A 21,997-nucleotide genomic window follows, 5' to 3' on the forward strand; every position below is an offset into this window, starting at 1 on the left:
AGCAAAGCCTCTTTCAAACACTTACAGAAAAACGTTTGGAATTCTCACACAGATGCGATGGCATCAAATTACCATGCTGTGTCATTGTTAATCTGGTGTTACAATATCTCAGTAAATGAGATGCGTCTCCCTTGGATATGGTTCCTAATTCAGGCTCTGCCTTAATGAGTTCTCTGTTAATATTATAGAAATGTACCTTCTGAGTGTGAGCTCCTAATGAGTTTCAGACAATACTCCTAAATTTATTACTGTCAGTCTTGACAGTATGCTGTATGAGTAATGGATCTAGGCTTAGAAATGTAAGAACAAGAAACTTTATTTATCAGATAAGTTATAGTCAAGGATCTTCATATGTAATCATCTGTTTTTCTAAGGTGGCAGATTGCATAAGAAAGAATTCTTCCCTTGAAATTGACTTTCCATTCTAGGTAGAGGTCACTTGGTTTGCACTGCCTTATAACACCACCTTGAATCCTGAGCCTAATATAGCTGGGTCTATTTTACTTCTGAGTTGCTAAGATATTTTAGAGCAACAAGAGACTTTGTTCCTCTCAGATAACTCATTAGGATTCTACATGTATCTGTTTTGTAAAACAAACATACATGTGCATATGCAAACATGCGCAGAGACGCACATAAACATGGATGTGAGCTAGCACCACCACCCATGCATACACACTCACAAGTGCATGTGCACACACACACACACATGGCAGATCAGCTGAGACCTCAAAAATAATCAGATAAGAATAAAACACAGAACTCATAAGATGCAAAAAATGTACTTTGGAGGAAATTGTTGCAAAGTCCTTCGCCTCAGTCATGAATAGATTTACTTGCTTGATGTTAAATTTGCATTTTTACAAGCTAATACCATCTTTATGTCAATTATAAATCTGCATAAATAAACCAACACATAAACATGTTTAATTGAAGCTTCACATGCATTCCATTGTTTTCATTAAAAGTAATCTCACTAAGTTGTGTGTTTCATTTAAGTGGCACAGCTGTACTTCCCAATTAGTCTACATTTGCAATAAATTATTTTTCACTTAGGCCCCCAGTGAATTCTTTAAAACTTGCGGAGTCCATAATATTTAACTGCATATTTTCTTCAGATCTTTAGCACACAAAAAGCTGGGGCAGTAATAGTTAACCTGTAAACAATCAGTTTTACATGTTCAACATTCATATTGAGCAAACATCTTTAAGTTCTAGGATTTCTGGGCTTGCATTTTACTTAAATATATATTCACTATGTTGTTCTTAAAGATCTATAGGAATACAATGCCCATACAGCACACAGCTATTGTCCCTTACAACTGTGTTATTTCTCACTGTAAGGCTATGTTGTGTGAAGTATTCAAGAAAGTTCTTTCTGTGCTATGGGAGCCATAATGTTACTGAGAATATCTGTCTACACCTTTGCCAGTAAAATCAGTTTTTATTTAAAATGCATACACAAATATCATTATATTTCAAAATGATGTCAAATTACTTTCGGCCAAACACACTCATTGATGCAGAAGGATATTGCATTGCAATTAAAATATCCAATTTTTTTGAATAAAGAAATTGCTATATCATAGACAAGCATTCAGTTTCCATAATTTTCCAGAGATCCTTTTTTGTTTGCTTTCTTCAGTTTTGAAACTGTCCTAGTCTTCAGTCTTTTCATGACAGATTCCCATTGCAACAATTCTAATCCACCAGCTATAGAAGTCAAACAAACCCTTTAGGAACTGACCGATGAAAATCAACAACCTTCATCCCAAGGCCTTTCCTGAAGACTAAAAACAAAGAAAAAATGTAGCAAAAAGTAAACGAAAACAACTGATCCAAAATATCCTACAAATTCAAACCTGTAAAAATGCATGCAAAATGCAGACTAAATCCTCAATATTTCCCATAGCTTTTTATCAAAGGTTTTCCATAAAATATTGCTATTATAACTGTTATGCTGTAAAAGTATAACAAGAATGATTAATGTGTCATGGTATGTTGTTTGTTCTAAGCTCACTAAAGACAATTGTGCTGCAGTTAATATGACTCATTCATAATTTATTCTGAAGGGCCATTATGATTATGAATAAGTTTTACATGATAAATGCTGTCTTCTTTGTGATATATTAAACAGAAAAAATATTTGTTATGGAAAAAAAGGTAGTAAAGTTGAACAATGTATTTTTTTTTTTTGCACAATTGCTTATAAATATATTTTATATATATATATATATATATATATATATATATATATATATATTATATAGATATATGTGTAATATATATATATATATATATATATATATATATATATATATATATATATATGGGTCTACTTCAAATGAGTGAACGCTCATTTGAATGAAACCCATATAATCGAGAATAAGTTACAGAAAGTTCAAATGAACAGAATTTAGAAAGAACAAACTCCAAAAAACAGAAAATCACTTACTGCAAAACCTTCACCTTCTGGAAACAAACACACACACAAAAAAAAATAAATAAAAATACCATACACACCTACAACACCATACCACTACTAACCCTTCCCATAAGTCTACAGTACATTAAAGCAACATGACAAAAAATGTAACTATATCATGTCTGTGGGGAGTTCCACCTGTAACTTGTGGAAAAGGGCATATTTCCATCCAGGTAGCTACTGCTGCAACAGACTGCAGGTCAGCTTCTGTTTTAGGTGTTTGATTTTATTACTGTAAGGTTTCGTTACTGTGAAGTGTCGGTAACTTCATATCTGTTATATGAGTGTTATTCAAATGAGCGTTCACTGATTTGAAGTGGACCCATATATATATATATATATATATATATATATATATATATATATATATATATATATATATATATATAAAATTTGTTGATGATTGTCATTACTGAAGTGACACCCTAACCCCATGTGCAGAAAATGGAAAAGGGGTTGTGGATGGATTTGTCACTATGTATGTCTCTCTTTTGTATTAAATGTGAATATAAAAAAGTCCCCAGTAACAAATCATAAAACTCTTCAAACTTTTCTCAACAGCCCTCCTGCCATAAACTACTTACTAAATTATAAGGGAATGTTAACTGCTTTTATTACATTTATTATGATTTATCTTTTTTTGATTTTTTATATTCCTTTATTGAATTATTACTTAAGGGGTCTAATTCAGTAGACTGAAATTCAATTTAATCAAATTTTACTTAACCAAAATGACAACAATGAAACCTTATTTCAACAAATGTTCACATCACAGGAATTTTAATCTGGGAAATAGGAAGTTGGCCAAAATTTAAAAAAAAAAACCACACTGAAGCATGTCAAACCCACCCAATTGGGGTGGCTTTACCCCCAGCCCAACTAAATATACTAACTCTGAGATTGCATTGCAGTGGGGAAAAGGCCAAATTTCCCAATGTTGGCCAACTGCCTATTTTCCCAGATTAAAAATTCCAGTGATGTGAGACTTTGTTAAAATAAAGTTTGGTGTTGGTGTCCCAATCATGTATGTTTTGGTTAAATGGATTTAGACTCCACTTAAGACATAGGTACAACACTGCGAACCATATTAACATTTTTTTCTTTTTCATTTTACATATGTTGTAAATTCCACGTTTCCTTTCTTTATAACAACTGACATTCAATCTAACATTACATTAATTGCTTGCTCAGTCCCTGCCTCCCTTTAAACCATACTCCTCCTCCTGCCTCCTGAACATAACTCTGCGTGCATTCTTCTGACAAATTCCATTTATTTGTATGTAATTTAGTCCCTTTTCTAATTTTTTAAATCTTTTTTCCATCTCTTTTCCGGTTCTTTTTCCTCTTTTACAATATTCAGTACTTCAAATGCAGTTGGTTTAGATTTTGATTTCCATTTTCTAGCAACAGCTTTTTTGGAATTAATTTTTTGTGGGAGTAAACACCTTACCAGGGGAAAAAATTTAAAATGTTTATTTTATTTTATTGGCAGTTTCTTTTATTTTTAGTTTTATTTTTCAGGGATCGCAGTTTGGGGATTAAGATCCTCATCATTTAGGATTCATCCACTCATACTGAAAATTAATTTTCTTATACCTGTTACAGTCAGTTCTTTATTTATGTTTTTGTCTTTTTTTTTCTCATCTGGTTCTGTGATAGGTTTTGCATTTTTTTAAACAGGCACATAATAGAAAATAGTACCCTGATGAGTTTGAAAATAGTGAGGATTATTCCCCAACAAAAAGTATAAAGCTGCAAAATGTAAACTAAATGAAATGTACACAAAACATTAGAAAATAAAATCAAGGTAACCATGGGTAACTAGAATGTGTGACTCGAATGAGTAAGATATATAATATCGAGCATTTTATGGGCGAAGGACATGTTACATGACTCATTAACCTTTACAGGATGATATAAAAAGTCAAGTATTACAGATCATGTAGAACACACAACAAAATGTCTGGATAACAGTGCATGTGAGTATATAGCATAGCATCAGGATAACAGAATGTGTTAAGTAAAAAGCAAAGAATTACAATAAAAGAGCATGTTGAGTATATACTATCAGGATTACAGGGCATGCTAACTGTGCAGGAATGTACCAGAATCTTGGTGCATATTACCCATCTCAGAAGGGCCAGATAATAAGTATATCATATTAAGTATGTTTTTCACCTGACCCATTCCAGAAACATGACAATTGAAATGAAGCATGCCTGGATAACTAATGTAATGTGCTGTTCAGAAACTAGACTCTATTATTTTAGAAGTCATACATCTTTTGCAGTAACAACATATGTGTATTATAACTATATCTATGTATCTATCTACCTCTGTATACACATAATTAATTTGAATTGTATTAATATTGAACACCACGAGTTAGGACTCACAACAATTAAAATAAGATAAAAAACAAATTTACTGATTTTCTTCAAAATATGTAACAAAAAAGTTAACACATAAATGAAAATCGAAATCAACAGCATAGCATTAAGTTATAACCATGAAAATGCCTTTTGAAATAAACAGTCTTATGAGACATCTTAAAAAGGCCCATGGAAAGAACCCAGCATGGTAGTAAATTCTGTAAGTAAGGTGCAAGAAACTCAAAGGAATTTAACTCAGTGTGTTCCAAATGAGCCCTGAAAATCACTGCAGTACCCAAAATGGAAAAGAAGAGATGTCTGTTAGGGCACAACCAACTGCCAGCCAGTGATCTTTAGGTCTGCAATGAAAAAGATGAACATTATCTTTATAGACCTGTAGAGCATCACAAAAGTGAAAGGATAATCCTTCATGTCTATGATTCTAAAAGTTCATTCCTATATATGTGTCTCTCTGTATTTTTGTGCGTTTGTAGTTTGAAGTTTATTGTCATGCTGGAAGTTTCTTAACAGATAGGATAAAGCTCTTAAGGAAAACCTCAACAATTGTCTGTCAAAAGGTTCTTGTTAGTTCAGTGGCTGATACACAAGCATGGAGGTCTTGAGTTTTAGTCCCAAATGAGAAGTAATGTTGTCCTTTTAGTTCTATTATTCTAACAGTACCTAAGCATAGTACATTTTCTGTATTTATGTATGTGTGTCTTTTGCAGTAGTTTTGTGTACAGATACATAGAAGAAGTTATAGATCATCTGAACTCCCTTTTCAATTTTCTTTAGTGTATTTCTATTTAGACCAGCACTGGATGAGTCATACTTTCAGTAGGGAGGTGTTGCTGTGGAAGCAGGACAGTTTGATCCTGGACAGTTTGACCCCAGACAGTTTGATCGCAATGCAACCGGATATACTTTCATATTGAAATTCACATTTATGGTCTATGAGAAAATTTATTGGACATTTGGACCTCGGATGTTTTGACCCCGGACTGTTTGACCCCAATTAAATTTAATAAAAGCATTTTAATACTTAATATATTAAACTCCTATATAAAATTCCTAATTAAAATACTATTTAACATTTTAATATGTAAATGTTAATGTATCAACGGCAAAGCTCGCAACCTCTCACTGCAAGAAATATGAAAGAATAGGGGTCAAAGGCCCCAAAATATGGACAGAATTTAAATATTGCTCCTATAAACTTAGAAAGTTCATAGAATAACAGGTTCTGCATAATTATGCATTTTCTGAAGGAAATAAAGTCTGAAACTCAAATGTCTGTCATTATTTAATATTATTTAGTGACTTCAGTCCTCAATATTTTGCCAGAAAACCACAACTTTTATGAAGAACAGTCCTAAAATATGAGGCAAAAATCTGGATAGTCTGCAAACATCTGTACAGTTCAGAGATATGATTTCACATATTATTTAATATCTAAATATAATTAATTTAATGAACAATAGTTTTTAACATGTTAACAATAAAATCAGTAATGAATTTTACATAGGAAGTTAACATATTTAACTAGCATATTTGAAGATTTACTCAGAGTAACTGAAGTTTTATTCAGTTTTATGCATTTATTTGTTATTAAAGCTGGTTTTATTCTCCAGCCAGTGTTCTGTTGTTTTCCTCCTAATGTGAGTTCTGTATGATTGTAGCAGGTTACAGACCAGTAATGTGAATAATATTTTCTTCTGTTTAATGACTGGTTATTATCTGGTCATCTGTGTATGACTGTCATATGTTTTCACTATTCTTGAAGAGTGTTATAAACTATTATAAAGCGTTGTTAACTTGGCCATAACAGTAGTATCAAACTGTACTTAAAGTGATACAGATCTACATATGGAATATGTTAATGCAAGTGTCAAAATGTCCGGGGTGAAAATGTCCTACACCAGTTGCTGTCACTGCTAGCCATCTCATCTTTTCCAGTGAAGGGTGCTAATGACTTTCAACATAAATATGTGTCTGAGTAAGTAATTTTCAACTAATCTTGCTTTTTTTGATGTGCCTATTTCTAGCCCACTTCTAATTTGCCAAAGTAGTAAATAATATAAATTGTCAGTCAAAAAGTATTTCCTTTACAATAAGTACACAAGAACACATTTTGATTTCTCTAAAAATAAGTCTGCTCATTTGTTTCAACAACTTTCAGACATATTACTTAATTTGGAGGTCAAACCCTTCCACTTCAGTTTAGAACAGCAGATACTGCGTTTCTCCTATAAAGAAATCTAACATATAATGAAATAATGAAAGAAACTTTCCACATCATTTAAATGACTTAATGCCAGTTGTGACTAACAATGCCATCAGGAAGTGGAACACACAAGTAAAATAGGTGGCCAGAGTCAAATAATCCAGTGAACATACATGAGAAATAAACAAGATAACTGCACCTGTGACCTCAGATTTTTGTTTTAATTCAAATAAGTTCTACCACTGAAAAAAATATAAAACCTGTCATTACTATATGAGGGTAATGACTGACACAATTTAGTATGACTTGATTATATTCTAATTCTGCTCTTATTCCTGGACAAACTTTTTCTTATACTTTTTCTTAGTAAACATTCAATGCCCCCATTAATGTTGTTAAATTAGAGAATGTTTAAAATACTAATCATTCTAATACATTCTGCCTTGTATGGTATGTAGGAAATTATTGGCCTGTATCCACAATTTATAAAGGAGTATGCCCCTTTCAGAGTTGTATCCTAACTGTCTATGTCATTTACTCTTGAAACTTTCCTAAATAACTAGATGGTTGATTTAATGGTTCCTAAGGCTGTATTAGATTCCCCCCTTCTTATCTGTAAATTACTTAAATAAAATCTTTGCTTATTTTCATTACAGTAAATGGCTTTGTCCTAGGTTGTGATGAACATGGCAGCTTTTCTCTGCTTTACATTAATGGCTCTTCTAACTCTCAATAACTCTCATTACATAAATGCAGGTTATAACATAGTAGTTTTTTTTTTTAAGGTAAAATATGGTTTTGACACTGTCTTACATTTATTTCTTTTTCATGCACTTACAAAATGAAATATTTGTTCCAGAAGCAATATTCTTTATAAAAGGTATTTTTCCTGACTGGCATGATACGTTTCCAGTTTTGTCATATTTCACTGTTTTTACATGGCTAATATTGCAATGGTTAAATAAGTGGTCCTTTTATATTTCATATCTCTACAGTTAAATACTTGACCTTTTGCTTTTCAAGGTCCTCAGTGGTCAAATACTTCATCATTTCTTATTCTAACCCTATCTGGTTAAATTCTTTTTCCATTCTTTTTCTATGTCCTTATGATTAACTACTTGATACTTTTTTGAACCCATGTCACCAGGTTGAATATTTGTTTCTTTCTTATTGCATGTAATCATGTTTTAAATACTCATCCCTTTCCTTGTACTTAAATACTTGGACTTTTCTTATTGCATGTCCTTGTCATTAAATAAACCAAACCATGTAGGCATTGCCAAATCCCCAGGGAAATAAGTAAAACAAAATTAAATCACCGTAGAAAACGTTTAACTGTCTCACCACATTTTTTCCTAGTGAACAGACTTCTTCAGACGAATAATACAAAGACACAGAGTTTGACAAAAATTATACAGCCCCTCCCTCAATTGACCAGTAATTGGAGGAGGTGTGTATTTATTGTCAAACCCTGTGCCTTTGTACGATTCTCTGAGGAAGTCCATTAACTAGAGATGAAAACTGCGGTGAGACAGTTAGTTGTAGTTAAATAGTTAGTCTTTTCATACTCCGTGTCCCTGTAGTTAATACTCAATCCTTTCTTTTTCCATGCCTCTATAATTAAGTACGTGATCCTTTTATACTCCATGCCCCTTAAGTTAAATGCTCAGTCCTTTTATTAACAATGCCCCTTATTTAAATACTTGGTCCTTTAATACTCCATGTCCCTGCAATTAAATATTTGATTATTTCATACTTCATGTCTCTGTAGTTAAATACGTTGCCCTTTCAAACTCCATGCCCCTGTAGTAAAATACTTAGTATTTTTCTATTCCATGTACTTGTGTACTTGTGATTAAATACTTGGTCTTTTCTTTTTCCATGCCTTCATAATTAAATTCTTAGTCTGTTCTTATTTCATGCCCCTGTAGGTAAATATACAGTCCTTTCTTATTACACATCCTGGTAATTAAATACATGGTCCTTCACAATCCGTAACATTAATTATCTGTCTCTTTCTTATGTCGGCATGATGAAATAATTGGTCCCTTCTTAATCCATACCTCCACGATTAAATACTTAGTCCTCTCTTATTCTATAACCGGTAGTTAAGTATTTCTGCCTTCATTATACATGTCCCTGTAGTTAAATAATCCATCTTTTCTTATTCAGTCTTTTTGTGATTAAATATTTAGTTATTTCTTGTTGCATGAACCCATGGTTAATACTTGGGCCTTTCTTGCACCCTTTCTTTATCTGTCCTCTCACATTTGATCTCCTTTCCTTGAGCACACTGTAATATGATAATAATGTCCCTCAGAACTAGTTGAGTTTTGGAAGGCCTTGCATATGAGTAGATTTTGCTCTTCAAAAACCTCTTTCCTGTAATTTTGCAGAAAATACCTTTTCTTTAGATTTGTTTATGTAAAGCTGAATTAATGTTGGACTGGTAAAATGGATTGATATATTAAGACTAACTGGCAAATTCTTGACTCTGCCACAGTGTATACTAAAATTGTTACAAAGTCTAAAATCCTTTATGATGGCAAAGTCTAAACACTAGCCCTGTTGCCTCATCTTTGACGAATTCTTCTTCACACTTAAAGTAGTTTAGTCTCCTATCAGTTCTATGATTTTTTTAACCTCTTCTATAAAATCTCAAAGGCTGGTAAGTATTGTTATTCTACAGTCAAGTATGTTTAATGTACCGTATGCTCTATTCATCAGTCATTTAGCACAACCAGACTTACGATGCCTCTTAATAAATTTCACTTTTGGAGACAAGGCTTTAACCATTTTTGGTTGAAAATTACAGAATTAACTATCACATTGCATTTATTGCAACAAAATCCACACACAAACTCTTTACTAACTCCACTGCACAGACAAGGCCTTCAATGACTTTGATTCATATCTGGGGACATGACTACTACATCACATTCAACATGCAAACTACATGAAATTTGGGGTACAGTGCCTTTACTAATTTTGTTCCAACCTAAGAATTTTACTACTGTATGATGATTTACCTGCCCAGAGCCATTTTTATTAACAAAACTGACTCTTTTTTAGGCTTCCAATGTATATAAAATCATAGAAAAAGTCAGCTACCGAGTATTTTTCACTTGTATAATTCTACCTCAGTTTGCCACCTGCTAGTTTGTGTTTTTATGTTGGCTTGTATATATCAGCAAGCAAAACTTATTTCAGTCAGAAAGTCATGGTGTAGGCCAGTATGCAAATAAATGCAAGATCAAAATGACTGCTATTGATAAGGGCAATAAGACAGCATTATTTATGTCATTTTATGAGTAGTGATGCGAATTAAGCATATCTTGTTACAAAGAAGATGAAAGCAAAATTGCCAACATTTGCTTGTTAACAGTCTGTATTTAAATAATTAAGCATGCATGTCATATTTCAGCTGTGATTCAGCACTCATGAAGCTTCTCTTGCTTTTTTGAAGTAGCATTGCATTATACTAACACATCCAAAGGACACCCTAAGTTTCTTTAGGACTACAAACACCTTGATTGTCTTGTGATGCTAACTTTTGTGCCTCTAAATGCTAAACTGTTTCAATCCATGCAGTGTACAGCATATGAAAGCTGTATAAATTCAGATACATAAATGCACACTTTTGAAAGCAATGTGGGTTTCTTTTCATCAAGAAGAAAATGCAGCTTGTTTCTTTGTAATATTTTCTTTAAATCATATAAAACCAGTTTAGTCTGATTGTCCTGTGATGCAAGCCTTTGCATTGTTCAATGCTAAATTCATTCAACAGTGCAAAGTACAGTGGCATTAGTCAGTGAAATACATCTGAAGGCTATCGGTAATGTAATAATGCAAATGTACTGCTGTGGAAGGTGATAAATATTTTCTTTTTTTTTATCAAGGTGAAAATACCATGTGCTGTTTCACTGTAATAGCTCTTGCCCACCCATCTTTAACCACTAATGTTCCAGTAAGATCAAATGGTTGTTGCATCTCCATGATTGTCATCTTCACTCTTCCAGGTCACATTCCCTTCCTTTGATGCTGTGATTGTATATTTGAATGTGGTATTTATTATTCTGTTGAAGGTATAATAGGTACATAACCTAAAAATGTAGTTTCAGGAAGCAGTTTATTCAATTCCCTAAATATGATCTAATGCAAAGAGGGTAATCACTTTTGTAATCAAGATTATAATGCTGTATGTGATGGTCTGGGAGCAGTTATGATGAAGCACCTTGAACCACAAATGTTCCACTAGGAGTACAAAGATGTATGCAACTTCCACATATGTTGCAGGTTGCTTTCCTGTGATCAGCCTTTTGAATTTGCCAGCTCACCCTGAGCATCCTATGATGCTGTTGTTTGCACAGCTGAATACTCCATACATTCAGCCATTCAAGTAATATGCTATATGTCGTTTTTCACAGTCTTTTTGGCCACACATTTTTAGCTGTTAATGCCTGTGAAAGCAATGTAGTTTTCTGTTTATATTAAGAGCAAACTCCTATATGGCATCTCTATGATCATTTTAATATGCTGAGTATCGCTTATTCACAATCATAAAATACACAGCAAGAGTGTTTCGGCTCATCTCAGATGAAATCAGTTTCTGTTGTTTAATGTTGCTTCCGACAGTATGTACAAGCAATATAATTAGCTTTTTTAAAGATTAAAGGGCTATATTGTGTTTAAGGGGTGGTCATTTCTTTTCTTTAATGCAGATTAAACAATTTTATATATCACCCAAACCACCTTCACCTCAATAGAGACATGGCTGAGTGAAGCTCAGTTACTCCTAAATCCTAAAAAAAACAAAGCTCTTGTTTTTCTCAGCAAAACCAGTCTCGTCTGACTTTAAAATATTCTCTCAGGATAGCAAAGAAATTGAAACAGTTCCCACAGCTTAGCTACTAGGCATTACCATAGACAACAAACTGTCTTTTCAATACCACATCTGAAATAGCATTAAAAAAACACACATCAAACTAGGAACACTCTATAGACAGAAAACTTTCTTGGATAACTCCACCAGAAAAACTCTCACCAACACCTCTGCCTTATATGCAGCCCCCTTATACAAGAATTTACAATCTTCTCTTAAAAACAAGCTCTAATCCTGCTACCATAAAATTGCCAAATTTGCCACAGGCTACTCCTACCGTTCCCATCACTGCCTAGCTCTAAAATAACTAAACCGGCTCAAACTCACACACCACCTAAATCTAGTTCATCTGTCTTTTGCACTTAAAATAATATATACACCTGATAGTTGCCCAGCCCTCAAATCTGTCCTAAAACCTTACATTCCTTCCAGAGCCCTCTGCTCTGAAAAGAAACAACTCCTAACTGTCTACATTCCAATCAAATGTGCTGGACAGTGCCTATACTATCATGCTACCACCAAGCTCTGGAACTCTCTGCCAACAGACATTACTACCATTGAGTGCTTTAACAACTTCAAACACATCCTAAAGAAACATTTTCTTTGTAATCAGACCTGCCCCTGCTCCTTCCCTAACAGGTGAACTCCATCCATTCTCTGGGACCTTTCCTTTCTACATCTGGTGATATCTAGACCATGAATTTCATCCACTAACCATTACCAAATCAAACTAAGAAGCGTTATGTATTTCTACATCCTACCTGACTAAAAAAAAAGTTTTAATTTACTACATTACTTTGTTTAGTATTGTCTATCTATTACATGTTTTACTACTGTATCTACGTCTCTGTACTTATTTAGTATTTATTACTTATTTAATGTGTGCTTTGGTTTGCAATCAAAAGGTTGAATGTTGGTTCAGTGAACACTGAAAGTTGAATACTAGTTAGTCAGCTTCCGTGTTACTAAATGTTAGGAGATCGAGAGTACATAACAGCGAATGTAAGTGTGTATTTGCTGATATGAACTCAATGTTATGAGCAGAGTTGCAGTACAGTGTGTATTGGGAAATGTATCCCTTTCCTCACTGTAGTACGATCTCAGAGTTAAAATATTTAATTTGCAGGGGGTGACAGGGGCACAGCCTGCCACAGGGGGGTACAGGGGGGGGCTGCCTCCCTGCTAAAACGTGAATGACAGTGTAGGTGTTTAACTGACATTTGCACCTACACTGTCATCATGGCCGATTTTTGTCATAAATGTCGAATCTGTTGAATTCGATCAACAGATTCAACATTTTAACCTAATTAGTATGCAAGCAGTATGACGTCATTTTTAATATATCGAATGTTCATTTTTATAAATGTCAATATTTTGATAGTAAACCATGTGCTTTAATACTTGCTATTGTCTTGTTCATTTATAATGTCTTAATTTTCATGTATCACTTGAAGCTTTTCTCCCTGGGCCTCCGCTGAAAAATGGGTTCCTGACCAAGTCAGACTTTTCCGGTAAACACATGTAAACTAAATAAATAAATAATGCTTCTAAAAGCAAAGCATAATTCAAGATCAAATTGCTCTGTTCCACATTGCCCTGATTAGTTCTTAACACAAATCATCATTAAATGATCCAGTGCTAATCCAGTGCAAAGCAACATTTCAGCATTTACAAATTCTGGTCCTGTTTATACATTTAGCATCGGCCATGGTTGAAAAATGTTCTTTTAGATCATATTTATTTATTTGTTTGTTTATGTTTTGCTTATTGTCAAAAATCTAAATAATAAAATGAATACTCATAGGGCATACAAATAAACAAAATGTAAACCATTACAGGACTTCTGAATGAACTATTGTAATGTTACATCAGCTTAATATATTACTTCTTATTTTGTATATCACATCATGTGCTAAGCAGCATAAGGGGTGGCCATGGTGGTGCAGTGGTTAGCATTGTTGTGTCACAGCAAAAGGTTCTCTGGTTTGATCCTCGGCTGGGGGGCCTTCTGTGCGGCTTCTGCATGTCCTCCCTGTGGTTGTGTGGGTTTCCTCCGGGTGCTCCAATTTCTTCCCACATCCCAAAGACATGCTGTAGGTGGATTGGAGACTCTAAATTGGCCATAAGTGTGAGTGCATGCGTATGTGTGCCTTCTGTGGAAGGTTGGGCACTAGGCTGGCAACTCGACACTGTAAAACTCTAATGCCAATCATGAGCAGACAGGTGATCCGCTCTGGCAAACCCTAACTGGGAAAAGAAGAAGTGCTAAACAGCATAAGCTTGTGTTAACTTTCTGTGAAATTAAGTGCATTTACCAAGACACTGCACTGCAGCTGTTAATCCTTTCCTGGTCCATTTTTCAAAACATTTTGGTTTTCTGTCAAATTAGTGGCAAATCATTAAAGACTGAAGTTAGAAAATAATGACAGACATTTGAGATTCAGACTTCATATCCGTCAGAAAATTCTTGCTAATGAAGAACCTATTATTCTATCAAATTTCTAAGGTTATAAGAGCAATATTTAAAATTTTTCCCTATGTTTGGGCCTTTGTACCACTTTTATTTATGGTTTTGACCAGATTTATTGCTCTAAGAGGTCAAGAGGTATGAGAACAAGTCATCACAAGATAATATTTTATCTAGATATTTAATGCACAATGGTAATTATCAAACTAAAATAAATACATAAATAATAATGTATCCTTTGCTTTGCAGATGTGAAGAAAACCAACAAAATAAGGGAAGAAGCAAAGGATCTTTACAGGTAAGCCATTATCAGAAAATATTTGAATTCAGAAAGTCTGCATTATCAAATGTAAACAATGGTATTTATTTGCCTATTTCTTGGTACACAGTGAAAGAAATAACATAAAGAAATCCTTGCACTGGAGAAAAATGATTTTCATGATTTAATTTAAGCAAGCATCTTTTGAATAACATATTTAATCAGTGCTGCCTTTTTTGAATGACAGAATTCATGATTACTTGGGCATTGTTGGAAATGAATATTTCAAAAAATGATAAGGAATTTGTTTGAAAGGAAAGTAATTAGTTGTGACAAACATGAATGGCTAGAAATGGCAACTATCCAGTAAAGGCATTGTGAATCATAATCGATTCCATGCAACCTATGAGTAGGCATCTTTCATGCTGGATAATTTATGACAAAATGTTTAGATGATACGTAAAAAAAATATTGTTTTTTTCACATAACATGATTTGCATTGTTAAACATGTTTGGATTATTCCACAACATATCATTAAGGGAGCCAAAACACATATTGCTCATTTCTGAAGATGATGCGAGAAAATTCTGGCATGCTGATATGATTTGAAATTGCTCATATTACTCGTTCTGTAGTTGTGACTAGTTTGGTGGAAGCAAGACTTTAAAGATGGATATGTGTTTACTGAAGTATGTTGCTTAAAACTCATGGATGAGCAAGTAGGTTACTTGGAAGCAATTGCATGTGCCTGTAGCACAATTCTTGACCAGGCCCTGAATAAACAGGAATACATGAGATCATTTAAATAAACTTTTTGACAAATGAGTCTATTAAACTATATCCAAGGGTGATGCTTACTTAAGAGTGCTTAATTCAATTGATATTCTTATTAGTTTTGTTAATGTTGACATTTATTTTGCTTCAGAATGGAAAGCAATAGTATTAGGCAAAAACACACATCACCTTTGTTTTACTTTAATTCCAGTTGTCATGGTTCTAGAGTTGTTAATCTGCTTTAAAAATGTCATAGTTATGGTAATGCACTGCAATGATACCTTGTGAGACTACTTCAGTATCTTTTACATACTCTCTGTCCTCCCTTATAAGGTTTGCACTAACAGATGTCTTCAGAGTCTCATCACCAGCACGTTCATCTGTCATATTAATGAGTTTGATCTGCAGGTTTAACCTGCCAGTCAATTTGTTCTTGAATATTTTGTTTTGTTTTCATGCAGTGGAATCACTACTTTTTCTCATCTGATATTGTTAGCAAGGTTAACAAGGTGCAAGTGAAACATTTTTTTACATTATGAAAATCTTGTCAACAGACATGAAAATAAACTTGTTAAAAAGTAAGTTTCTTCAGTCAATCCATCATATTCTGGTTTAACATTTTAATTGCCAATGTCTTCTCATGTACCCCATCCACAAAAATTAGTACAAAGCACAAAGCACAAAAACTGATGGCAAAACAAGTAGTCCAAATCCAAAGGTTTATTGTAAGCACTTTTGTTCCCCAAAATGACAAGAACTTCTTCAGACAAACCCTTACAATCCAACCCATCATTAAATACACTCCTTAATTACATAATTAAATAATTCATATAACATCATTGCTACTCTTAAAAAGACATACATTCACTAATGAAAATAGTGTATTTGTGTGTATATATATATATATATATATATATATATATATATATATATATACACACACACACACACACACACACACACACACACACACACACAAACACACACACACATGTATATCACAGTTAAAAACATATAGTCAACACATAAACAGTCCTCACAATCATATTATTATTAATTGATTTGCCATCAGTTTTTCTTTTCGAGAGTTCATGTACCTTATCCACACAGCTCAGCAGTTTGTATAGTTGATACAATGGTATGTGAAGCACTCATGCCTCAATTTTCTATTGTGTTATACTGAAAGATATGTAGCAGGGAATTTAAAGCCCTTCAACTGATGGAGGAGATTAGGCTGTTTCAATTTGAGAAAAATCCTTTACAAATTCTGTTGGTTCAGTTGCAGAGTGATGTCATTAACAATGCTACAGTATATCACTAGAGGCCTGTTAAAACACAGTTGCTGCATCATATGACAATTACCTATTATTTATTTTTGTAATACTGCAGGTTATTTCATTACAATGCTTCATCTTAATTTATGCTCCAATGAATAAATCACTATTTGATTATTACACAAAAAATATTATTCAGCTGCAACAATAGTATGAAATGTTAAATGAACTCTATCCATTAATACACAGTTTCCACTCTTTATTCTAAAGACACAAAGAATAATATCTGATTTAAATGAATAAGATGCCAAATATCTGTTAATTCTTCCTGCAAAATGTCTTCATAGATAGACATTATACATAGTAGTGTAAGAATGATATTACATCATTTAGGAGTAAGGAAGCACCTTATACTTTAAGCATTTGACTGCACATTTTAAAGCTCACTAAATACGATTTCTTAGTGATAATGAATTTTCAAATAATATGCCTAGACACTGTTTACTAACTGTCCCTGCATTGACTGTTATTATCATTGTTAAAGGTAATATGAGATCAGAACAGTAGGCCGACACTATTGTTGCTGCAGAGAAAGATGGTTGTACTTTTATTAGCGTTTTCCACGAAATGTGATTTAAATAGTCATTTTTAGATGAGAAAATAAGGCTTGAGGTTTAGACTGGAAAGTAGTGTATGATTTGTTTCTGCATATTGAAGTAGAACTATTTCTGTACTGAACAGCTGTTAGAAGAACACATTTCAAGGACAAATTGTTGGTGTGTATAATGAGAAGGAAGCAGGGGTAGTTACTTATGGGGTAGCTTTGGGACATAATACTTATTGGGCAGCTTTGTGACATAATTTGTTGCATTCCAGCTCACATTGTATTTATTGTCTTTTAAGAATGATCAACTAATGATGGTATTATTTTGAAAAACTGCCGTAAGTCTATATGTAAATCATTCACAACTGATGGCATTGAATGTCTTGGATAAGTAAAGAAAAAGGGACAGTGTCATATGTCTTGCACGTTCCTGAAGGTTAACAGCATTGGTAAATAACAAGACATTCCTTATATTATGTTGAGACTGTCTGAGAGCATTGCCTGAGTTTAGAAATTAAGTTAGTTGTTAGTTGTTGAAGAACTACATGTCCCACTGGTTTTGCCACTGATATCAGTGCTGCTTTATGAATACAGCAGCTTGTTTCATCTGAGAACCCACCTTTATAAAGCAGTATGACATAGAATTCTTTCCACAGAATTTACAATGACAACAGAAATATGTGCATTTTTCTTTACTTAAGTGATGGCACCTAAATATGCTGATAGTTTAAAAACTTAGGTAAGATGAGACTAAATCCATCCATTTCTTGCATTTTGGCAGTTTGTGTCACAGCAGACACTTGCTTCTTTCATAAAGAAATCATTTCATCAGCAACTGAAGTAGAAAAGTAGACAGAGCTCAGTATAACATCCTGAACATCTTTATTAAGGAGGTTGGCAATTTCTCTTTTCTGTGTCACTGGGAGACTAAAAAGGTTTGAACTATTGACTATGATGAAGAGAACTTTCCCAAAAGTATGATTTTCACAAAAGATCATAGTAATATTGTCACAAAAGCCACCAGAATATATTAATATAAAAGACTGCTAGTTTATGATGGGCCCTTAGTCCTGTGTTTTTTAAAACAAGTCTGGAAAACACCTGAGGTAATATCAGTTAAAAGACAGTGAGATTATGCATGAGTTGTAAGAGTTGTTCACTAAGGTATCTTTCTGGGTTCTTTCATTTTTGTTAACCAAGTGTCATTGCAAGGCAACATTAGGAAAAAGTATGTCTGAGGAAAAGATAACAATCTGCAACATAATTATTAGAGAAGGAAGATACCTAGGTTACAAGGATATGTATTACATGTACAAGAAATTGGTATGAAGGAGGTTTGTACTCTTTGTACTCAGTGCCATTTAATCATGGTACCTCATTATTCCTCTAAGGTTAATAATATTAGGTTTTCCCTTAACCACACACACACACACACATACACACACACACACACACACACACACACACGCACACACACGCACACACACACACACACAGACACACACACACACACACACACACACACACACACACACACACACAGACACACACACACAGACACACAGACACACACACACACACACACACACACACACACACACACACACACACACACACACACACACACACACACACACACACACACAGACACAGACACAGACACACACACACACACACACACACACACACACACACACACACACACACAGACACACACAGACACACACACACACACACACACACACACACACAGACACAGACACAGACACAGACACACACACACACACACACACACACACACAGACACACACACACAGACACAGACACACACACACACACACACACACACACACACACACACACACAGACACACACACACACACACACACACACACACACACACACACACAGACACAGACACACACACACACACACACACACACACACACACACACACAGACACACACACACACACACACACACACACACACACACACACACACACACGCACACACACGCACACACACACACCCTAGAGCTGGTGTTTATGCCATGGCACTCTGAGCACTGTGAAAATGCTTTAAATAACCTAACAAGGGTTTAGCCGTGTTTGTGTGGTTTTGTAAGTGGACAGGTATGGGGTTTCAAATGACTGATGTTCAGTTTGGAAAGAACACATTTTTGAATTGTCATGATGAATTATCAGTGACTAAAAGTCCCTTTTTAGCGAAATGCAATATGCCTCTGGATAGGGTTGTGGAAGATCCGTGTCATGGGTGTTGGAGTTTATTCTCCTATGGAATATTAACCTAAACACATTTAATATGGATTCAGTAAACTGTCATTAGTGTAAGTACGTTTTTTTTTTTTTTTGCATTTTTGTATATATTAAAACATTTTAAATATGAATACAATGTAGTAGAAATAAGTAGTAATTGAAAATTGAACATATGAATGTTGATCAATAAACACAGATATACAGCTGATCCGAAAACCATATCATGTTCCTTCATGTTTTAGCTTACTACATGTAATATTTTGTGTAGTCTATATATCCCAACTAGTTACTCATATTTATAAGACAGTACGATAGAAGATTGACCTTAGTACATGTGAATACAAATTAGACATACTTCTGTAGTAAGTTTATAGATACAAGATATGTATTGTCTATAATAATAAAAGCTATTTTCATAGACATATATGGTAAAACCATAACCAAGGAAGAAAAGAAATAAGAGATAAGTTACTGACAGGTTGTATGCAGGTCTACTAGATAAGAAAGGGATTTTCCGTCTGTTGAACTTGTGTAGAGCATAGATGTCCATAAAAATTTGATAGATTCAATTTACAGAGGAGTAGCAATATTAACATTAAAGTCCCATCCTGCTTTATTAAACGTCTCTAGACAGGAAGTGTAGTCACGAAAAACTGGGACACCACAGTACATGAATATGTATGTCTATGAAAACAAACCAGGACCCAGGAGTTTAGCCCTAAACTGATCCACCTAACTGCTTTCTCTGTAGGGTAAGCATGTTTTGAACATGTGCAACGGAACTTGTTAGATATGTGGAAGCTTACATTTAACAGCTGTCAGATGAAAAGACACAGAACACTCTATAAAAGAGAGTACTAACGAGGTCAATGCACTCGAGTTTGACCATATATTTATACTGCATGATCTAGAATGGCCACATACTGTGAAGGGGTAGCACAGAAATATCCTGGGATCCAGAAAAGGACAACAAATACCATCATGAACCTTCCTCCTGTATGAACATTTGGTGAATACTGTGAAAGATTATAGAGCTCAGAATATCAAATACTGAGAATGGAAGAGGTGAAAAACTGTGCATAAAGGGGCAACAGACTGGTAAATTAGATGAACTAGCACACTTACGCTGAGAGGATAAATGTGTATAAAATGAGCAAATTAAAAAAAAAGAATGAAGAAATGGGTGTATCTTGATTCTCATAATGAAATGGATTGTCCACAATATGCAATGGATAATCTCACCACCATCCATTAGAGAGCCTCTTGGTACGTTACAGGAAATGCAAAGAACTGCACATGTTTTTGTAGGGAGTTGTATCCCCTCTATGAAGCTGATGTGAGACTGACATCTCTAATTTCTAAATAAACTAACTCAAAGTCCTCTTTCTTTTGAGGTGGTGCATGTTGGAAATAGTACATACTTAAATAAAGAGACAGGTATGGCTAGATAGATAGATAGATATATAGATAGAGAGATAACATGTCTCTCTCCCTCTCTTCCCCTCTCTCTCTCTCCTTATCTATATATACATATACAGCTAGACAGATATGTCAGGGTGTCAGGGCTTATCTCCAATACTGGGGCATACAAGTAGGTACATGCCTTCTAGAAAACTGTTTTGATAAAAAAAAATTAATATATGCACATGGACAATATCAGTCAAATTTTTCACAAGGATAACATTAGACAAAGTCTGCTCTTCAAATTTTCCCTTTGAATTAGCCAGTTTTTTTTTAGTTTTAACATTCAAATCTGTTTCTTTGAGCTCAGCACTTGTTCAGAACTCATTGTAAGCACTAAATAAGCTACAAATTACTACAGCACTGAACTTTCCTCACTTGTAGTTTTTAGTACTTAATAAATAAGCACCTATCCAGGCATGTCTAAGGGTCAGCTCCTGGTGTTTTCTCCTGTCTACCTGATGAATCTTGGCATCTTGGGGCAATGCAGCAATTGCCTCATGTACACAGACAACCCTCTCCTCCTACCACCCAACACTACAATCTGTGAGAGATGCGCTTATATAGCCAAACTGGAAGCAAAGCTATCTTCACCCAAGACAGTCAAGAGGAGAAGGTAAACACTTGCACCACACCACACTCGTCACATAGTCCCTTAAAACCTACACCACGAAAACACACACATAGAAACACAAAACACGCACCTACATTCATGGAGGCTCTCAATAAGAATTTGCCCAAACAACAGGGACCTCCAAAGCAGAAAAACAAGCAACCTCCACCCCCCCCAACACAACCCAAAGGACACATAGCCCATAAATTCAGTGTGCCACTCAACCACAGCCCATAAGGCATAACAATGTACCCAACACTCTAGTCGTAGGTGACTCTATAGTCAGGCACACTGATGTTCCAC

The 21,997-nt window shown here is 34.4% G+C and overlaps 1 long non-coding RNA gene across 1 annotated transcript in view; it reads left to right on the forward strand.

Moving 5' to 3' along the window:
* The window catches only part of LOC122805482, a 1,542,547-nt gene that overhangs the window by 712,866 nt on the left and 807,684 nt on the right, over positions 1–21,997 (forward strand). Inside the window, exon 2 of the long non-coding RNA XR_006365371.1 lies at positions 14,680–14,728. This is a non-coding gene — a long non-coding RNA (uncharacterized LOC122805482). The remainder of the gene's footprint in view (positions 1–14,679; positions 14,729–21,997) is intronic.

Source organism: Protopterus annectens, chromosome 6.part1, assembly GCF_019279795.1.
Source record: "Protopterus annectens isolate FY-2018-M chromosome 6.part1, PAN1.0, whole genome shotgun sequence".
Lineage (NCBI taxonomy): Eukaryota > Metazoa > Chordata > Ceratodontiformes > Protopteridae > Protopterus > Protopterus annectens.